General features: G+C 38.2%; 1 long non-coding RNA gene across 1 annotated transcript; it reads right to left on the reverse strand.

The window, feature by feature from the left end:
• Positions 1-372: 372 nt before the first annotated feature.
• On the reverse strand, positions 373-17,432 carry LOC311420928. Its single transcript, XR_014684619.1, has 3 exons — positions 17,323-17,432; positions 2,347-2,487; positions 373-509 (listed from the first exon to the last, which is right to left on the reverse strand). It is a non-coding gene; the product is annotated as an uncharacterized lncRNA (long non-coding RNA).
• Positions 17,433-17,681: the final 249 nt, after the last annotated feature.

The raw sequence follows: 17,681 nt of genomic DNA on the forward strand, positions 1-17,681 counted from the left end.
ATGACAAATCTGAATTTACCATTTCTAACACTGAGCATCCTTCCCCGCCTTCTGTACTGAACAAGTTCTAACAAGATTAAACACTTCAACTGGTCAGGCATGAGTGGGTGCTGTGGTGGATGGCAGAGGGTTTACTTGCTTTGCTTGCAGCTTGATTTCAGTTCTTAGCTAAGGCTTGGCTGACTTTTTCCCTTTGTGGGTGAAGTACTGTGTATGCAGTACAGGTCACAATACTGCCCGTTATGTAGTGTTGTTTTGCAAGACAGGATCTCATCCACAACGGAACACTTTGACCATGACAGAGCACATTAAACTGGTTCTTAGTTCAATAAAAAATTCTCTTTTCTGTAGTATCAAAATAAAAAAGCCCAATGAAAGGATTTTATGACTTTATTTATGAACTCTGAAGTTTCAGGGGAAGAGAGTTCAACTCACCCTGAAGTGAGCATGTATTGAGATCTTGAATTATACGGTAGCACCAAATGTTCCCAATATGGCAGAATTTAGCCCTGCAAGAAAGGGTCCCGCACAGCAATTATTTCAGATCTCACTTAATATTTCACATTGTGTCATGAGCCAAAGACAAAGTAAGGACTCAAACCCAAAATATTAACTAAAAGAATCTGCAGATTTCCCTGATAAGTGCTCTGTAACCCTGTTATATTTGTTAAAAATTAAACACATGAGTATTAGCTATTAAAAGTGATTAATGGTAACTGGTGTTCAATGATTTTTGGGATGAAAACTGTGGAATTCAAGAAGTCATTTAAATTAAGTACTAATCCTTTCCCAAAACACAGTAAATAGCTGTTATGAAACTGATATAATTGAATAATATTTAGTCACAGAATCACTACAACTTATTACAATGATCACACCTACATTTAAGAACCAAGCAGAACATGCAATTTCTGTAATGAGATTCTTACTCTAGCTAAAACTTGATTTTCAAATAATTTTCATCTTCTGCATAATCAGTTCATGCTGTCATGTTCTTTATCAGCCAGTGAAATACACCAAGAAATGTCTCCTTCACTTGTACATAACATGCATGTATTTAAAAAAAAAGGTAGAAAATCTGCAACTAAGGAGATGCAGAACCAAGGAAAAAACATGGCTGCCAATGTTGACTCAGGTAATATTTGCTTGGTAATAGCTGTAGAATTTATGATCAGAAAAGCATATTAGAGTATTAAATTTGTTCTCTGTACCAGAAGACTGATTTCAGTCATCTATTGTGCTGAATATACTTGGGTTGACTAAGCACAAGCTAGTGTTTGGCTAACAACCATTCTACTCTTAGGGTAATAGATTCACAGACTTCATAGACTTTGAATATCTTCATTGCCCTTGGCAATTTGTTCCAGAATATAATCAATAAGCTGCATTAAAGTTGTGCCCAGTCTCTAATTTCAATTTGTATGGCTTCAGTTCCAATGCAATACTATATATTCTGACAGATTAAGATGCTCTTAAGTATCAAAATTCTTCCTGAAAGGGAAAATGACTACATTTAAGTCACCACTCAATCCTTTTCATTAGCTAAACAAATACAGAAAGCATTGCCAGATAATTTCTATAATCTCACACACTCCATTTTAAACATTTTTCAAATGCAAAACAAAATGAAACGAACTACGAAGTGCTGACTGATCAATTCCCTCTAAGCATTGCTTTAGAAAGGAAGTTGTAATAGTTGTGATAAAATAAACAGATGTTTTACACAAGAATACCAGAATAAGGAATATTGCATAGAGGAGTTAATGTGCAGCTCTAATATGTGCAAAGCAAAAGCATAAATTTAAAGTAGCCACATATGTAGTGAGAACACAATGGCATTGTGTAACTGTTCTCTGCTTTGTCAATCTCTGCCTGCATTTTCCTTTTACTATCTTTTGCAGCCTCTGTGGAGTATAAAAGTAAAGGGCAGCTTGATTGACAGGGTGTGAGAAGTCCCCACAGCCTCCAGCCTGGTGTGGATTTTTCTCTGCCCATCAAGCTCCTCCAGCCTTACTTGGGTTTGACCTTTGGAATTTACCCTTTGCATTTGACCCTACTCCCCAGGCACCAGCTTCTCTGGCACAGTCAGGAAAAGTTCCTGGGCATCTGTTTGGCAGCATTCCTTCTTTTCCTACTGTAACAAATCCACACAACTCCATTTTCTATCAGCTGCTGTGACCACACACAAGACTGCAGTTTTAACAGGTTAGAAAAGACTGCAAGCATTTTTAATTTTTCTTCTAGAAGAAAAGTGAAACTAAACTACTTTCCTTCTTCTAGCCCTACTCAGCACTTACATATCATTTCCTAAGCATGCTGCAACCTCTAGATAAATGTCATACTTGCCTTGACATTTTCCCATAGATTCAGTTATTTTGGTTCTGATCTAACAATTAGATGGCAGTAGATCTGAATAGGATGACCACTGATGCCAGCAGAATGACTTCTTGTAAGAGACATTTCTCCTGTTTTAGAGCTTGCAGGCCTCTTAAAACAAAAACAAAGATTAAGACAAGGTTTAGAAGTACCTTATAACTAACCATATAGAAAAATCTGCTTATTCATCACATCTTTCAACACAATACAAAAAATACCAAGTTTTAAATATAAAAGTACAAAATTCTAAAACAAGTATGACATTTCTATAGGGTCTAAGTCAATGAAGGCTGATAAAACACTGTGCCAAACCTCAACTTTTTTTTTTTTTTTCATTTAAGTACTCTGAACAAGTGTTTTCAAACAGAGGAGGGAAGGTTTCTAAGATGCTGGCCACCCCATAAATCAGGGGAGCTATCAAACACTGCTAAAGCTCCCCCTTAAGCACTGTCAGCAGAAATTCTGCAGGATCTCTTGCTTTTTCTCCCCTTCAAGCTTTTTTCTGTTTCTAGTCTATAACCTTTGGTTTATTCAAGATGAATAGAAAAAGCAACAGGAGATTCACAAAACTAAGCTCAGCAAGAGATAGTGTCAGAACAAGTCATTAGCTTAGATCTCAAATCCAGAGTGCACAGTGAATTACATTCACTTGCAGAAATGCTGTGCAACCTATAGCAATGAAAAGAGACCAGCTCTATGGGGACAGGCAGACAGGTAGCATAAATCTTCACAGCTCTATCAATTTCAGTGACTAGGCTACATTCTGATCCCATTTGCTGCAGCATAAATTGATAGCTTTGCAAATATAATGCTGTTCGCACCTGGAACAAAGCTTATATAGCCCTTGTGGTTGTACAGATGTCTTGCTACATCCAAAGCTGAGATCAAATAGCATAAATTGGTCCATGCATACATGTACAGTTTTGAACAATTAACACTTCACATTTAATTTTTAAAAGTTATTTAAAATCCAATCTGAGCCAGAAAACTTTTTTTTTTTTTTTTGTTTGTTTCTTAATTTAAAGCCCAACAGTAGTTAAAATACATCCTTAACTTACAGTGAGGGCATTTATACCTAGCAGGACCTTACAGGAGCAGTAAAACTTCAACACATGCAATAGCTTTTCTGAATAAGGAACATTTGTTGTACCATGAAGGAACCACAGTGAATATTCACACACGTAAACAGCATGAATTTGTTTTAAAATATTCTTTTTAGGAGAAAATCCCACAGGCTGCAGGTAGCATTCTCAGATGGGTCTGGGTGTTACACTATCAAGTCTTAGACAGGGAGCTCCCAGCCATAAGATGCTTAGCACACAGAAATGAATTCGTTTCCCAGTGATTTCAGCCAGAGATTTGCTAATTACACCCAGGGATGTTGGAATCCTATTGATGACATTAGCAGTTGGATGACATCTCTTGGGAAATAATAATATATGACTAATATTTTTCATCCCTGAAACATAAGCTTTCTATATCTATATTTTTATATACGTTTCTATACCCACTAATGAATCATAACCCAAATTATCTTAAATAATGTTGATACAACTCCAAGCAGCTTGCTACTACAACTGCCTTCAATTTCACTTAGCAAACATTTCATTTGCAGTCTCTTAATTAACCAGCATGTTTTCCAAGATGTGACAGCATGCAGCAAAAGAGAGTTCTAGGTGTTTTCAGACTGCTATTTTAAATCTAACTATGCACAGCCTTTGGCTCAGATTTAGAGAGAAGCATCCCAACTCATCATGTCCAAAATGAAATCTGCAATTGCAATGCAGACAAGCATTATCACTTTCTTTTTTGCACAATTGCCAGGGATTTTTTTGATCAGAGACTGTTTACAGCTTTCAAAAAAACCCTCATTTTTATTTCTATATTCTTTTCAGCTTTGTCTGTTATACACTTTTAGCTATCACTTTACATTGCTCCTTCAGTAAATACATTTCACATGTTTTCCATTAGAGGACTCAGTTGCAGACAAGTAGCTGAGCAATGAGTATCACTTTAGGGTAGGTCATTTTTCACTGATCTGTCACAAAGTGTCTGACTTGATTTACATAGATTTGTTAAAGGTGTGCAACAATTTTAATAGAACTGTATATTTTAATTAGCTCTGAAGTAGCATATCTTGCATTCCTCATTTGAGCTCATCTTTGATTTAACTGAGGCTTAATTCAGGCAATATATAACCCCACTGAACACAACTTCCTTAAACCTGCAATAGTTTTTAGCCATTTTACTCTGATCCATTTTAATCAGCAGGCAGCATAATACATTCCTGGCAGCAGACACTGCCCTCCCAGTTAGTAGAAACACCTGGGAGTGAACTGGAAATGTATTGATTTTTCCACATAGCTGCTGGCTACAAATCCATATTCATAATATAACACGGAATCTCTGGCTTTTATCAAAATATGAGAGAAAAATGAAATTGAAGCAAAAATATATGCAAGAAATATATTCAATTAATGGACACTTTGTTCAGTCCCTTGGCACAAAGATATCGAAAGAAGAGAACATTTATATTATACACCAGCTCAGTGTGCCAAACTCAACCTTTGCTGCCTCTGTTATTATTACAACTATCTGCTTGGAGAGGAATGTTCATCATATTCCAGCCTGGCCCTCAAGTGAAGCTGCACAGTCAGGAGCCTTACAGCCCCCTGCCATTTACATTGCAGCTCTATAGGATGCTCTGAAACTGCATTTTCCCCTAGCACCTGTCCAGTCCAAGACCACACCTTGGACAGGCCAGACAGCCCTGGTGTTCAGGCTCTGATCACAGCACAGATACCCTGCACTGCCTGATCTCTTTCCCACAAAATCATCTGGTCTGAATGCAGGGACCAAGTAATCCACCAGTATTCAGAACAAAAGCACAAAAAAAGACTGGAAACCACAGCTTTTCCATAGTTTGCTATGTGCTAAGGAAACATCCCCAGCCAGGGATTATAATGGTAGGAAGAGCAGGAAACCAAGTTGTCAAGTCTTTACTTAATGACACTTTTATTAGCCTATGGAATAACATCCCCTTGCATGTTAATGATGGTTATAGCTACCAAGGAGCTACTAATACTCTGGTTATTTTCATGACCTTCAGAAAGGAATGGCTGTGTGCTAAACACTGCCTGGTGTCACGAGGCAGTGTCATCTTTGTAATGTGATTGGAGAGCTCAGATGAAAGATGCTGTAAAGCTCAAAGCCTCCTTAAGCAGTGACAACAAGGTCGTCCTGCACTTTCTGCCAGACACCACAGATGGCAAAACAGTGACATGAGAACTCCTCAGAGGCCCAAATTGCATCTGAGGAAGAGCAAGAAGTGAAATTATTGTGTATGTACACAGACAAGACCCACAGTGGTCTGTGGCAGTAAGCATACATTCTACATGTACTGTAAGTGCATTTTCATAAGTGAATATTTGCTAAACCCACTTTGTTTGATTAAGCTAACAGCCTGATGTCTGCAGAGAATCAGCTCACTTCTGCTAACCCACCTCCAGGCACTTGCAGAAACAAGACAAACAGGTGGAGGGTGGTGGGTCAAACAAGCCTGTCTGCAACCACCAGATGTTGCTGGAAGGCATCTTTAATCATGATCAACCTCCATTTGCCCATAAAACTTCTGCCAGTGTAGTCTTACCTTTTCCATTTCCACACGAAGCAGAACAGAGCTGTACCTTACACACTCCAGCACCAGGCACAAGAATCCTGGTCTCACTCCTACCTCCACAAGCTACCATGCTTCAGGCTATTAACACCTGACAAACTCATTTGCATAAAAGTTTTGCCATTTTTACCATAAATCATCAACCTTAATCTCTCCTGTCAACCTTCCACATTAAGATAGAGGAGGAAGAACACAACACAATCAAGTAAAGCTATAGCTCAAGCCCCTCCACAGCTGGAGAGCATCACTGGCCAAAGCTAACTACACAGAAAAGAATCAGTTATATTGGTTTTAAAGATGTTTTACTGGTTCATTAACTGTTGAGTAGAAATAGCCTCTCCTTTCATTTGCACTAAAACAAGATAAATCCTCCTTGCTCAGAACTTGTAGTGCAGTTTAGACAGAGTTATTACTTATGAGGTCTTAAGTTCAGATCCAGATGTTTAAAGAAATTAACCAGCTCTACAGTGTTGTTAATGCTGGAAGGGGCTCAATGGACAACTCCTTTATTTCTTCAGTCCAACAAATTTAAACGTCTATGAAACTAAATAGAAATAATGTAATGATCCTCCCCCTCCCCCCAGGACATATTCAAATACTTGTCTAGAGCATAAAGCATCCAAGTGATATTATTCTTGGAAGTTATGAAATTATGAAATAATCCCTGGAATGAGTTTTTACAATAAAAGTGATAGTTGGTGGAAGGGTCAACAACAGAATTTGTTAATTCTACAGCTAATGTTGGTTGACACCATAAGCAAACATTTTAGAAGGTATCTATAACCACAGTTTTCCCTGAGAAATTCTTTACAGTTTAATGAGGCAAATATTCCTACTGCTCATACAGTTCTGTTCTACACAAGAATGGAAGCCAAGCACCTGTCACATTTTCAGAGAACTGTTTAAGTTCTTTTAAGTTTTCAGAGAACTTAAGCATTCTTAAAGGACAGTTAATTTTGGTAAAAATCAACCTTCAGCCCCTGCCATCACTTCACATAAACAGCAATACCTACACTAAAATGTTTCAGGAGATTTCCTCCACTCTGAGATAAGCCAGCGCTAAGCAAGATGGTCCTTTACACATGCGGAAAACAGAAATCCTGATTAACGTCACATTAACTTGATTTCTTTTAAGCTTTAGTGAAGTTAATTCTGTTTGAGCCTCATGCTTGAGACAGCACTGCAATAGAAATACAACTCATACTTATCTGCAGAGTGCTTTTCAAGCAACTGGCCCATCAATCCCACATTACAACGCTCTAGCTCATTCCATCCTTGAATTTCAGACCTTCAGCTTCTGTGATAAAGGTCCAAGAACTTTTAAGACTGGGTACTGCAAGAAAACTTCTATAGTTTGCTAGTATTGGCACACTCAGTTACATGCACCAGCTAAATCACAGTCTCATATGTTTTGCATTCACTGAAAACATCTCTGGCTCATGATATTCCAATGACTCCATCCTTGCTGTGTCCATGTATTTCAGGGATTTTATGGCATGGAAAAAAGCTAAATTGAAAAAGGAAGATCATGTATACAAAATGTCAGTCTCTGTACAGCACTTTAGTTTTCCTTCTAGTTTTAATGTGCAAAAGTTACCCAATGGCATTTCTAATTGGAAAGCCAGTCTGATGGAAACCAATGCACTTCTGGCTAAGTGAATTGGCAGGCTGAAAACTAACGGTTTCAAGCAAATTGTAAACCAGATATCCTATTCAAGACACTGACATATCAACAGAACTATCAAGAATGTTGTTACAAAAGAAAAACTCAGGGTTTGGGACTCTAAAGCATATTCATATTTTATAATTACTTTATGAATACCACTGTGATCACCAGTTTCTAAAGATAAACATTTCTGCCTTCAAGATACTCAAGACAAGAAGTTTATAGTGAGAGTTAAATTCACTTTCTAGCCATGTCCCAGCTAGGCAGACTGACAACTTACTCAATGCTAACTCTGCAAACTCCCTTAGTCCCAGGCTGACCTCTTCTGACCTACTGAAGAAAATCATTTTCAAAGGAACCCTATATATGCATAGCCTACTTACCAGGTGCAAAAATTTAGTGTTACCTGCATCTAATTTGAAATTAAAATTGAACATTTAAATACAGCTTTGCAGATATATTAGATGCCAGTGTTAAACTGAAAGCCCTGCTCTAGTTTTACCCTAGAACAAAATGCTTTCTGAGGTTGACTGTGCTTAATACAAGAATTCTCCATACAGTGTTTCTTGGCAGAGTTTAACACTGAACCCAGTAAAATTTGAGGAACTCTTCAATTGAGCTATCCATTTTATAGATACAGAATGAAGCCATCAGAAAAAATAACAGGTTTTATGAGGTGCTTAAGTTTTTCTGACCCCATTTTGGAACTGTTCTCCCAGGATAACAGCCATCATCTTCAGCCCCCCCAATGCTAGCAGAGTGCATTGCCACTAAAAACAGTTCTTCCTTGGCTTTCTGTATTCCTTCCTGTCATCTTTCCTATCCAAAGAGAATTCCTACTGGGCCCCCATATGACAGATTAGCACTCATATTGGGATGAAGACAAACAACTGGCTGGGTAAAAGGAGCACAGGGAAGGATAGACTAAATTGAACAGTTTGTTTCTAAACTGTTCAAACATTTTGCCTTCCAGCAGAAGAAATCCTGCTGTTTTCACATTTTCAGACAAGTAGGTTAGGATTAGTCCCAACACCAAATTCTGAGGGACCTTCCCATATGAGGCCCATTTCAACCTGGTGAACACATTTCACATCTACAAGGATAGCAGCTAAGCAGTTTTAGGATGATCAGTTGGTCTGAGACAAACACAGAAGCAGCAGGGCAGGCCACATATACAACTAATCAAAACACATAATGAGGCTACAAGTTACAACTCCCAAGAATCTTTTCTATTTCCATGAATCTACCCTTTACTAATTGCTTTTGTGCTGCCTGTCATTACATTTCCACCTTGGTTTTAAACCAGTTTTACCCTTCTGCAGCAGCTGTGCTGCACTTCCAATCGTTCATAGCAGTGAAAATGATACTAGTATTACATTTAGCACTCATCAACCACTGACGAGACCATAAGCATGCTAGAAATTGAAGTAACTGACTACAGAAGTCAGAACAGGACCTGAATAATATTCAAATACTCTTCAGATACCTTACATTAATCGTAAGGAATAAAATATGCCATTTAAAATAGAAACATTTAATGAAAGCAAGCAATGTTTCCCCATATTACACGGATAAAAGCTTCCCTTTATCCTGCTGTAGAATCTCCTTCAGTGAAATCCCACCTGTAACACTATATACTGCTAATCACTGACAAGCACCATGTACTATCCACAGAGCATGAAGAGCTCTTTAAATACACCAGCAAACTGTACAGGGTGTTCTCTTACAGTGCCCCAGAAAGCAATTCTCACATTTAACACCTTCTCTCAAGCAGGCACAGAGTAAACGTGTAAATGGTTAAAGAAACTCATCTCTTCAGCAGCAGCATTACATTATCCAACATCACTCATAGCCAGTGCTGCAAAATCAATAACACCCCATCCAACACATTTCATGCTGCAGCTTTGAGGGACAGCTGTAACTAAACAGGCTACAGAAATGACACTGGCTGAAAGGGAGGAAAAGGAAAGAGGAAGTTAAAGAAAAATTAAAAACCTTTTACAGTTTCCAGGGAGCACAAGAAAAATGAACAGTTTAAAATCAAGTTCGAGCTGAATTTATTTCATGTTTACTCAAAAGCTTATGCAAGGGAGAAAGCTTTCATTTGGGAAGGTCTTAAGGAAATATACAACAATAACAGTTTAAGAAACATTTGTCTTTCACCCAGTCATAAGCAGCAGATTATTATGGAAATCTTCAATACAATTATGTAATTATTAATGTAACACTCTGAACTTAGTCAAAGCTAAACTTCATCAAATCATGACCTAGCACACCTATGCTGTGCAGAAAAGTGCTGAGGCACAGCATGCCCTGTATAAGGCATCAGGAAAGCCTTTGGGTTCTGGGTTGAATCCAAGACACCAGGCTTTTCAAGCAGTGCACAGAAGGAAAATTTAAGAAAAGAAAACACAGGAAACTGTCAGATTGACCAAACCATCCATTTTAGCAAGCCATATTAGCTTAAGACACAGTACTAGGCTAATGCAGCTGAAGAGTTCTCAAGCCACACTTGGCTTGCATTTGCCAACAGAGTCCAAGACAGATTGACAGTCCAGACATACCCTAAAAAAGCATAGTTCCTTAGTTAATGGAAAGAATTATTGCTTCCTATAGATTCCAGAAGCAGGAAAGCAGCAGAATTAACTGTAACTGCAGTATGCCAGCACAAAAAGTAATGCACATATTAATTGGGCTTGGATTTATTTGGTGTGGATTCTACAAAGTGTTTTTAAGTTAGAGAAATGGAGCTACCAACCAATACACTTTAAGAACAGTGTGTGTATGGGGGTAATTGTTTTTGTTTTTTTAAACAATGGAGCTTCATTACCCTCTGCGTGTATACAAACAAGCACATTTGTCCCTGAGAGCAGGTGAAGTCTCCAGACCCAGGGGACCTCACTTCCCAGCATGTCAGGGACTGGCCTGCTGGGGGTACAAAGCTTAGTACAAACATGTAGTGTGCTGACCAGATTAGCGTGCTGCTAGGGTTATACTCCAACACATCCTGAACTTACATGCAGGGAGAAGAGCTCTAGAGAGGGGGCTCATGCCATCTGTGCAGTTTAAAAATAGATGTCACCTCCATAGAAGTTTGACCTTGAATCCTTTTCTCTACACAGTACAATATATGAAAAATAATGATTCGAGGTGAACCAAGCAAATTTGCAGGGAACGCAGGTCGCAAGGTTTCTGCTATGTCCTCATTCATGTTTCCACCTACCACTGCTCATGTTCTCATTTCCTTCTCCATTTTATGCAGACTGCTGCTCTAAAGCAGAAACAATTAAGTACTCTTGTTCTGAAAGAACCTTTGTCTGACAAGTTCTCCTGTATGCTTCTGAAAGGAAAAAAGTTTCGGAAAAAAACAGAATAGCTTTTCAAGTAAGGTGACTTCAGGTACTGCTAAAAAATAGGAAAGCCTTGTTTGATCAAAATTTCAGTAGCAGAAGACCCCATTTTTTATAAGCTAATACCTTATCTTGCTGCTACAACTTTTAGCTATGTGTGTTGTGTTTTTTTTTTTAAACTGAATATTTATTTTTACTATTGTTGGATGAGTTACCATGGTACAAATTATGCACTTTTAGTCTATGTCATCCATACATCTCAAAGCAAACTGTACCTTTTCTAGAATTAGACCAACAGATTTATAAAAGCTAGAGGGGTGAATCCAATATCCAACATGACTCTGAGTGGTAATGGGAACAGAGTTGCAAAAGACCTAAGTCACATTTACCCAGACTGACTGCTTTAGCCAGACCTGAGGTTTACCCAGATTCCCCACACAATTATATCAAGTTCTTTGTACTCTCCAAACAAAATTAAAATGAATCATCCATCAGTCCATATACTCAAAGTGAATCTGTTTTGTGTTGAATGACCAAAATAAGGCCATGGCATGGGTGGAAGCAAAACCAACTCTTCATTCTCTAAATCCTTTATTCTATTATTTTTAGAAGGGAATATTTGTTCTCAATTTAATGAAGAGTTATACTCACTTTCAAAAGTGTTCTCTAGCCTTCACCTGTTTGCTAAGGCTGTAATTCTGCTATTAGATGCTTTTATCATCAGGATGGAGTATCCTGGCCAAAAGACAATGTAACCATTATCAATAGCTCATTATTAGAGACCGGCTAACAGCATCCTCCAGTGGTTTGTGCGTCATTGGTCATTTTCTGTACTGAGGTAGTGATTCTCCAGATTTCACCTCTCAAACAACAATACATCCATCAGCATAATCTAACAATTCCACACTCAGTGAAAATAGCCTTTAACACAATCCTTTCACCATCTACCACTCCAGCTGCACAATTTACATACAATTTATGAAGACTGAAGCTCTGCCATCAGAAATTTTCAGATAACTTTTATATACATCTTTTTTCTTCTTACTGTCTTGTGCATCTGGAAATCCATGAGTATTGCACTTCGATAAACTGAGAATAGACTTCAATCAGCCACCCAAGAAGTGTACAAATACCCATTTCTGCTCCAGAGAAGAACTCCACAATGTAAAGCAATCATTCCCAAGAGAATGCAGATGGAGGGACTGCAGTACTGTAAGGGCATCTTACAGTGCTTGAAATACATCCATACATAGATGCAATACAACTCTTGTATTTAAAGATACTGAGGTTTTACATCAAATATGTAAAATAAATGTGATTGTTTCCCGCAACTGCAAAAAATAACTGGGGAAAAAGTTAGCAGCCAGACTGGATTCATTTGATTCTTAAATATTTTTACATATCTGAACCACTCTGAAAACAATGTTTTTGTTTGCTAACTGACTCTGAGAAAGAGATAGGTCAGTTGCATCAAGTTTAAACCAGAGGATCAGAAATAACTGCTGAGCAGTCATGTACATATGCTAATGTTTTAGATGTCGTAACAGAAAAGAAGGAAACATGACTTGAAGCATCTCTTGAGTTTTTTTCATTCTGAGCTGAGGTCTTCACATCACATAGGACAAAAATCACTGCAGTCATTTTTACGTAACTGGGAGAAAACCAAATTGATGATCAGTCATATTAATTCAACCTTTCTGCAAATTATATGAAGTGTTATTCATTCCTCAGCATTTTTCATACCATTTTTTCAAAATATATCCAGTTCTTATACAACTGGCCAGGACAGAAAATCACAGTGAGAACCAGTAGTGTTCCAGGAACATTAGGTTCTTATTGTCCTGGCATTGTCTACATAAATTCATAAAATGCCAAAACCTTCTAAAACAGGTGGTTAAAAGTGGGGTGAATGAGAGGTTATTTGGACAGATTCATTGTTTTTTGGCAATAACTGCAGAGAGCACCTCTAAGAGCAAGGCCTCAAATCTCTAAATTAGAGATGTGAAAGAGTGCTTCAGGTTCCTTTGCAGAAGACTTGCTGTAAAATAAAAGTTACAAAGATTGTCTGCACCTTGGTATACAGAGATTGTTTTTTAAAGGCTTCTAACTTGACTTCAGACATGTTAGCTGAATACACAAGTAGTCAGAATTTTAGAAAGGCCATATAACCTTTTACACAGTGTTCTTTAGCAACTTGATTTTTGACAGGGACTAAATTAACAGAAATTAGAAGACTCATGCAGAAGTGAGATGAGTTATTTCTTCTTTTAATCTGAAGGGGTCCTCTTGATTCAGTCTCACTACTGACTTCCTTCCAAGAACATGCCATCTATATAAATAGTTCTGCATCTCTATCCTACAATAAATTTATGCTTCTTTATAGTGAGACACATTGAGCATAAACCTGGCAGCTATAAAGCACACCTCCAGAAGTAAAAGAAGCACTGGTCAGTGAGACTGCTATTGGTATATATTCACCAAGTGCCCAGCTCTTGCCAAAGCTGGTCAAAAACCTGAAACAAATTAGTACTTCATTCCAAACAGGCTAAAGCCAGAGCCCCTGCATATCCTAATTTATATGATAGGATGCCAGATAAGCCTTCAGCTGCTGCTGCTTTTACTTTTAATTGCAACTTTCTGCCTTTGGAGCAAGGGATAGTACTGTCTGGGACACTTCACAGGCACAGACACTCAAGACAGAAGAGGTCAGCTCATTTCAGGCTGTCCTGCACTTCTTATTGGCATTCATTCACATCTGCTGGTGAGACATGTTAGGGTCACTCTTCATTGCTGGAGTGGCAAAAGATCCTTTCTGTAAATGTGCTGTTAAACTTTTCAAAGTTTCCTGGCACACCTGGCTCTAGGAAATCACCCACTCTGGTGTGGATTAAGAGCAGGAAGAATGGATAGGAAAAAATATTTGGAGTACCTCATCTTATTTCTCACTGTTCTGCACTGAAACCGGGAGCCTTCAGAGGCCCCATCCTCTGTAGAGGAGAATCATCGGGTGTCAACAACTTGCAGCCTGGTCAGAGGAGGGCACAGGCTAGCACATTAGCATAGCTAATTGGACCCTGACCTTTACATGCAACTTGAGCAGTTGACTACCTTCAAATTCCTCAGCTGCCTTGTCATTTGTCTTGCTTCAAACAGTTTATAAGTCAAAATAAAACTGAATGTTGAGCTTGCAAATAAGACAAGAGGACTTGAGTTACTGACAGGATAAAGCAAAGAAATATGTTCTGTGATGTTATGCATATAGAAACCTATATATAGTTATAAGCATATATATAAAGTATAGGTTTTATTAGAAAAAAAGACACCTGGAATCTGCATCAAGACTGCTGAAGTGATCCACGTTCATCCCCTCGTGAATCATTAATGTTGTTCACACAAAAGACAATCCAATGTTGTTTATGCTATTTACAGTCTGTAAGATCAGCACTTTCAATCTGTTAAAGGTTTTTCTCTGAAATTTGAGTAATTTAAATTGTATGTAGAAATATTTTGAATGCACAGATTAGTAGCTATATGAATTTTCTAACAGATGAAATGCCTTGCCAGCAAAGCTGTTACAGAATCTCTCAAATCTGCCTTCTTTGACAAACATATAAAGACTCTTACAAAAGTACCATCAAATTGGATAATGAACAGATTCAATCTTCAGAGACCAGCCAAACCAATTTGATTCAGCTAATGTTCCAGTAGTTTTTGGCTTCTCCCAGTTAGGAGGCAACACAGCCCTCTGATTATAGAAGATAACTCCCCCATTCTTTGTTTAAAGCCACAAAAATTACTCAATATGCTTTGGAAAATATCGTGCTTGTATCCTAGACAGGTAAATATTCTGTGAGGATCTTCAAAGAAACTCAGTGGAAGCCAGCTGTGGGAACACAACAGGCTTTCCCCACCTGAGACAGCTCTACCAGCATATTTGCAGGTACTAATGAGGAGCTGCTGCTCAAAGAGGTCTTTAGCTGGCCATCAACCAGCAACACTGACATAAGTTGAAACTAAAAAATACAAAAAGTTTGCAACAGAGCAAATTGCTCTTTCTACACCACCTGCAGTCCTCCAGCATGAAATAGATGGAATGGCTGCTATAATACCAGTCAGGTCACTGGACACCCAGAGGCTATTTGTAAATAACCTCGTGTCAGTATTTACATTTCACAAGCTGTATCTATTTAAAGTATTTATCATGGTGGTTAAGAACTCTGACCAAATACCCAATCAGAGTATTGAGCACATTCTGATTATCAGGATCATTTCCAAATTGAACCATACAGCCCTGGAGATGGATTCCCTATGCCATCAATGCACAATTTCAATTAAGTTAACTTCATCAAATTGCTTTGTCATTCAATATGTTGGCTTGGCTACAATAAGTCATACACCATCCTGACAGAGTAATTTTTCTTCCGAACAGACAAGAATTACTCCTATTCAAGTAAAGACAGATTAAACAAGAAGCTAGCTGAAGCCTGCAAAAGAAATTCCTAATCTGCTTGTTTGAAGACTGTATCCTCTTACAACAAAAAAAAATAATCTGTAATTTAATGTTTCTTCTACCAATTGTCATGCAAAATGTTTTGCATCATCCATGTGCCTAACAGTGAAAGTAGGAACCCGGAGCTGTCCCTAGAGCTGAGATCTAGAAAAGGAGGTACTTAAAGGGGGAGGAAGCAGGACAGTTGTAGGGCAGCCCACATGGACCCCATAACCAGAAAAGGCATCAAAGGCAGAGCCAGGCTACCCTAAGGAAAGAGACCTTTTCCAGCTAGGACTCCATCATGGAGAAGCTGTTTCTCAGCACTTCATTCTGCCTCAGAGGTCCACCTGGCTAGCTGCTAAAGCATGATCATATCAGATCTGTTTCACCCATCTGCACAGTTTCATACATAGCTCGCACGCTTTGAGCTTAGGGCTTGACAATAGCTATTGAATTGCAGGAGTGAAAGAGCAAAAACAAACAGGTGAGGGGGCTATTTGTTGATTGCTAGGAAAGAAAGGAAGTCACTCTTACCCTATCCACTGGAGACCTATTCTATTCTACACACCCTCCCCTTGGGTCAGATCCAGACCCCATCACAAACAGTAGAAATAGCCCCATTGAGAACTACAGTCTTCAAGCCAAGTATTATATGGCAGGGGGGAAAGAGGAGAAAGACAAAGAGGTCACATTAAAAAAATAAACTTGTATGATAGTTGGAAGTAAGCCCTAAACAGTTTCATGACCACATGTTCTACTATCATCACAGTTGCTATTGAAAATAGTATGCATATATATATACACACACATTCCTAAATTTATCTTTAACCACTAAGTTATAGAGGGTACCTCTCAACAAATATACCCTCAAGAAAGGAAAATTAGTACTTTATGTTCAAGTCTATCAGATTACTAAGAGTGTCTTCCAGCCCTTGTTGCACAGCTGGTAACTGGCTTCAAATCTGTGAAATTCCATTGTCATGTCTAAAGCACATAGATACGTGTATGGAAACTTCTCATCTTTTCTTTTACAAAGGTTGCCATCCCAGTTCTGATGCACTGCAGCTCTTCGCAGCACTGCCAGACTCAAGCCAGCATCTACAAGCAACACAGCCAGCTCTCAGGACATTGAAAGCTTCAGAGCGTTTTATTAACATTAGCTCTTATAAAATAAATTTTGTTTCTACATGCTATCCTTTACTTTTTATGGAAAATAAAAGTGCAAACACTACAGTGCCATAACACAAGGCTCTCTCCTATGTTGCTGGCTAGGAACATGCTTCCTCACATGTTCTGTAGTTAGGGCAGCTTTCCCTAGCCAAATCTATAGCTTATGGATGAGTCCAAGGAACAGCCAATAAGCTGAAACACTTAGAAAATGCCCAATTTTAACTTTAGAAAAGCCAGAAAAACAGAAAACAGCATTTATTTATTTTTTATTATTAAATAAACTCTTATCCATTATAAATAGCAGTAGCTAAAACAATTGCTGTATGTGGCTAACCTCACAACAGCACAACAGGAGCAACAAATGTCAACCTCAAAGAAAATAAGAACAGCACTTTCTACATAGCCCAGACTTACCTTACTATCATAAGTTTACATAATAGATAGTAAAATTTATTTCTATTGCATTTATATATTACTAAAAAGATAACTGCATGAATTATACCACAAAACAACAAGAACAGCTCTAGACTCTCCAAATATACACATGCAAAATGCTTGAAAACCTTTACAAAGGTATTAATTCTGCAAAAACTTTGTGCTGGATCCACAGAAGAACACCTCCATGGTTTTAGCCCCTTAGCAACCATTTTGAGTAGAAAAAAAAAAAAGATGTTGGGGACTTCTCATCTGCTTTAATACTCTTATGGGAGAGCTATACCAGCTGGTGCCGTCTGCATCCTCACCGCAGACACCTGCAAATGTCCTATCAGGTGTGGAATATGAGTGGTATTTAAGATTTTCCTCTTTTCCTGGCTTGCTTAGCATAGAGTAAGTTATGTCTTTTGGGGACTTTATGCATTATTGGTTGTAGGTAGTGTAAGGATATATCATCAACTTTCTTATTTGTATGTTTTAATAACTATAGTCAGCTCATAGAAGCTTTAAGGTGTG

This window comes from Aythya ferina, assembly GCF_964211825.1.
Source record: "Aythya ferina genome assembly, chromosome: 18".
Taxonomy (NCBI): Eukaryota; Metazoa; Chordata; class Aves; order Anseriformes; family Anatidae; genus Aythya; species Aythya ferina.